The sequence below is a fragment of the Mus pahari genome, chromosome 22, assembly GCF_900095145.1.
Source record: "Mus pahari chromosome 22, PAHARI_EIJ_v1.1, whole genome shotgun sequence".
Classification (NCBI taxonomy): domain Eukaryota; kingdom Metazoa; phylum Chordata; class Mammalia; order Rodentia; family Muridae; genus Mus; species Mus pahari.
The window spans coordinates 29142771-29148226 of record NC_034611.1 but is presented as its reverse complement, the minus strand read 5'-3'; positions in this window follow the sequence as shown (position 1 = coordinate 29148226).

The following is a 5456-nucleotide window of genomic DNA, read 5'->3' as shown; positions in this document are numbered from 1 at the left end:
TTGAGGCCAGCCTGGTCTACAAAGTGAGCTCCAGGACAGCCAGAGCTACACAGAGAAACCCTGTCTTGAAAAAAAATGCCCCCCCCAAATCAAAACCAAAATAAATTTTTTAACAGCCTCAGAATAGTAAAAAAAAAAATCCATTTTTATTCACGCCACATAATGAATATTTATTCCTGGTTGTCAACCTGACTATATATGGAATGAACTACAATCAAGAATTGGAGGTCTCATCTGTGATCCAGATCTTGAGGCTGGAAGACAGAAGTTTCTGATCTTGGGTCTTGGCATGGAGATCTTGAGGTACAGTGGCCACGAAAAGCTGAGACCCAGGCAAGGCAGTGCATTCTTTTAACTCTAGGAGACTGAGGCAAGTCCCAGATTCAGGCGTGGTGGTACACACTTTTAATCTGGGTCACACCTTCTGCTGGAGACCTACATAAGGGCATTGGAAGAAGGACGATTCACTCTTCTTCACTGCTTGCATTTACTTGTCAGCACCTCTGTTGGAACGTACTTCTACAGAAGGCCAGCTGACACAACTAACCTTGGAGGACTGAACAGCTATTAGATTCTTGGACATCCCAGTCACAGTTGACTATTGTTGGGTTCGTTGGACTACAGACTATATAGGTCATCACAATAAATTCCCTCAGCATAGAGAGGCACTCCATAAGTTCTGTGACTCTAGAGAACCCCTGACTAATACATTCTGTCGTGTGGCCAGAGTGAGTCTGGGTGGTTTTCCTGGTGATGAGGGTGACTGCAGCTCAGAGAATGGTTGTGGCAGCTTCTGAAAAGAAAAGGTTATCATTCAGCACACATAGACACCACTTTACATCGGGGAAGAGAGAATGGAGTGTGGCCCATGGGATCAGTGGGTGCTTCCTGACTTTGAAAACTGTCACAGTGAAGCCACTTATCACACATAATTAATATATCCAAAAATTCCAACTAAAAATTGGCTAAAGTGGAAGCTGAATTGGAAACATCTCCCATTCCTTCCTGATGTTTAGGCCTACACTTACTTGCTTTGACCACTAGGGGTCAGGCAAGGAAAGGCTGTAATTTCAAAGGATCCCAAAGTTGAGTGGCCACTGTCCCACTGTATGAACAACTCAGGATTCTGGGTGTTTTGATATACTTTTATAAGCTTATTTTAATGTAACGTTTAAAAAAATATATGTTCAAATATTTTTCATAAAGAGAAATAGTTCCCCAAAGCTTAAGATCTAAAATTAGAAGTATACTCTTTATAATGCATGTCAAAAATTTTTGTAAATAAATATGCAAATATTTTTTGAGGGAAGTCAATTTCTAGTTGTACTTTTTGAATACATTACTTATGTGCGATAAGGGGTTTCATTCAGACAGTTTTATACAGGTACTGAACGTATTTGATCATATTCAACTCTGATTATTTTCTCTGGTGCCCGTTTGACTGTTGTTGATCTACTTCCTCATCCCAATCATTTCTTCTTCTTCTTCTTTTTTTTCCTCTGCCTTGATTTTCTTTTTATTTTCTTTTTTTAAATTTTATTAGATATTTTCTTCATTTACATTTCAAATGCTATCCCGAATGTCCCCTATGCCCTCCCCCCACTCTGCTCCCCTACACACCCACTCCCACTTCTTGGTCCTGGCGTTCCCCTCTATGGGGCATATAAAGTTTGCAAGACCAAGGGGCCTCTCTTCCCAATGATGGCTGATTAGGCCATCTTCTGCTACATATGCAGCTAGAGACACAAACTCAGGGGGTACTGGTTAGTTCATATTGTTGTTCCACCTATAGGGTTGCAGACCCCTTCAGCTCCTTGGGTCCTTTCTCTAGCTCCTCCATTGGGGGCCCTGTGTTTCATCCAATAGGTGACTGTGTGCATCCACTTCTGTGTTTGTCAGGCACTGGCATAGCCTCACAAGAGGCCCCTATATCAGAGTCCCTTCAGCAGAATCTTGCTGGCATGTGCAATAGTGCCTGTGTTTGGTGGCTGATGATGGGATGGATCCCCGGGTGGGGTAGTCTCTGGATAGTCCATCCTTTCGTCTTAGCTCCAAACTTTGTCTCTGTATCTATATCCTTTCATGGGTATTTTGTTCCCTATTCTAAGGAGGAATGAAGTATCCAGCCGTTGGTCTTCCTTCTTTTTGGTTTTCTTGTGTTTTGTAAATTGTATCTTGGGTTTTCTAAGTTTCTGGGCTAATATCCACTTACCAGTGAGTGGATATCTAGTGACTTCTTTTGTGATTGGGTTACCTCACTAAGGATGNTNTCCTCCAGATNNATCNATTTGCCNAAGAATTTCATAAANTCATTGTTTTTAATAGCTGAGTAGCACTCCATTGTGTAAATGTACCACATTTTCTGTATCCATTCCTCTATTGAGGGACATCTGGGTTCTTTACAGTTTCCTTCTACTGGGTTGCCTTGTCCAGCCTTAATATGTAGGGATGTGCCTAGTCTTATTATAACTCGATTTGCCGTATTTCATTGATATTACTGATAGGCCTGTCCTTTTCTGAAGAGAAATGGAGGAACAGTGGATTTGGGCGAGAGAGAAGGTGTGAGGGGAGGCTGGAAGAAGAGGAGAGAAGGAAAACTGTGGTTGGGATGTGTTTTAGGGTTTTACTGCTGTGTACAGACTCCATGACCAAGGCAACTCTTTAAAGTACAACATTGAATCGGGGCTGACTTACAAGTTCAGAGGTTCAATCCATTATCATCAAGGCGGGGGGGGGCATGGCACAATCCAGGCAGACATGGTGCTGGCAGAGCTCAGAGTTCTATATCTGAAGGCTGCTAGGGGAAGCCTGGCTTTTAGGCAGCTAAGATGAGGGCCTTAAAGCCCACTCCCAGAGTGACACACCTACTTCAACAAGGCTACACCTCTTAATAGTACCACTCCCTGGGTGAAGCATATTCAAACCATCATAGGATGTTATATATAAAGGAAGAATAAACAAAAAAGAGGAAGGAAAAGAGACCTGTCCCCCCCCCCCTGCACCATGTGCTGAGTCTCATTTTCACGGAGAGAATGTCTTCTGCTTCTGGGGAGTTGTACAGGAGAGGTGTCTTCCCTTATTTCTGTGTCACCTCTCCACTAACCCTCATATAACAAATTTAATTTATAAGTTAGGCCTACAAAAACTGGATCACAGTAACTAATAACAAATTATAAATATAAAGCTATATTAAAGTATATTTTATATAAAGATGTATTACTATATGAAGATCTATGAGTATTTGGTCTCTCTCTCTATCTCATAGATATTTAGACCTCTTTTCCATGTTTCTTCTTGTAGCACTATCACCTGAGGGTTAATTATGGTAAATGAAAAAATAACAGACCTCAGCAAGGGCGACTTCAGGTAAAGGGTAGAGAAGTTCTATCATGGCTTCTACCTATGCTTGGGCCCTGGATCTGGCTTTGTGCTTACCCGGAGCTCCACACACCTATCATCTTAGTTCCTTGTATTCTTCTTCTGTGCTACATTTCACCCTGTTCCTATTCTCTGTTTGGTTTTATATAGTTGGGAGCCTTTAGTAAAAACACCTGCTCATTGGGTTCCCATCTATTTTGGGCATCCTCCTTTGGCTTCAATATATATTATTATACATATAATAACTTATAGCATAAAATGTATAACAGGTAATGCATAATGTATAATGTATAATAGTTAATATAATGTGATCTGCCATTATACATAATCCTTAGTATTACTTAATCACAAGTATTGTTTGGGCCTAATATTATTACAGAATTGGAGCTGGAGACCTTGAGCCCAATAAGATTGCTATAGCTTTGATCTTGATTACGCAGGAAAGACATGAAAAGCCAACAGACTTTCTTAGACCATGTCCAACCCTGATTGACAAGATCATTTTCGGGACTTTGGATGCTTGTGGCACACTAACAAGGCACATGTTTTGTACTAACATGAGTATTACTCTTATCTGTCATGGAAGCATTTCATGGTTAGAATAAATATTTAAATACTGGAAAGTGATGGAGAGGCTGATGAGCCAAAGGAAAACTGTTTAGGCACTGAATTTAAAGACTTGCAGAGCTAGGTGGATGGTACTTAATGTGAACATACCGAATAATCAATGGGGAAAGTTAATTATTAGCTATTACCCCACTCAAAGTAAAAGGAAGTGAAGTTTAATAGCCGTGGCCAAGTTCTACATTCAACAAGCAATGCTAAAGATGATGTGATGATGTGGTAAGAACATAAACCTGAACATCATTTTTGGCTCACTCTCCCTTTATGTAATTAATGGTAAATGAGTGTAATGCTAAATAAACACTGAAGAGGATTAGAGTGGTAAAACATCACCAGGTAGGTACATTCAGGCTTCACAGACACTCCCAGTAGGTGATCAGGAAAACTCAAGATAGCCCAACTGGTACAATAGTGACACTTTCATCTTAGAGGCAACCAACAGCTGTCTAATTGGACTTAAGACCCACTGACTAGGAAGGAACTCATGCCTGGTTCTGGGAACCTACCCATCTGAAAAAGTCATAGACCTACAAGGAGAGCCAACTAAAGTATATTACCTGATTGCATTCTAAATCATAGACTTGCACCCACTTAAGAGTAACTCCTGCCCTTTATCAAAGAATCTTCCTCTTTGCAACTGATGGAGATGATTACAGAGCTCACAGTAGGTCAAAATCTAGAAAATAAGTCACCACGGGGAACCCATTGCCATCTGATACATGTTTAACATAACCCCAACACCTAAAGGTCAGAAAACATTGTGTAAAAAGGGGTGGGAAGGTTTTAGGAGCCAGAGGACTGGGATTCCTGCCTCCCAAGAGGTCATCTTATGCATATCTGACCAACGCTAAATTGACTTCGTGTGTGTGTGTGTGTGTGTGTGTGTGTGTGTGTGTGTGTGTGTGTGTGTGTGTATGTAACAATAATAAAGAAGAGGTCAAAAAGTTGGGGGTCACAGGAGGAGTAGTTTTGAGGAATAGGGGTGGAAATGATGTAAATACAGTACTTGTGTATGATATGCTCAAAAATGTTAAATTAAAAAGAACTGAAATTACTGATGCGAAATTTTAAAAAATGTTAGTGGCAAGGGAATTCGTAAAAATTTGTGCCAAATAGCTACACTCTTCAAGAGTGAGGTCTAAGGGTGACTATACATTCCCCTATTCTCAGTCCTGATGAAGCCAGTGGATCATCAGTTGGAAGCCAGACAAGCTTCATAATGAGTTCTTGGGTAGCCTGAACCACATAGTGAAACCCTGTTATTACCACTTCTCACAATCAAATTAAACACTGAAGTCTATTTTTCTAGAATTTGCAAAAGTCATTGGAATATGTATGTTGAATCATTCATGCTATTGCAGTTCTCTCTCTCTCTTTCTCTCTTCCCTCTCTCCCTCCTCCTCCTTCTTCTTCCTCTCTCTTGCTCTCTCTCCCCTCCTCCTCCTCCTCCTCCT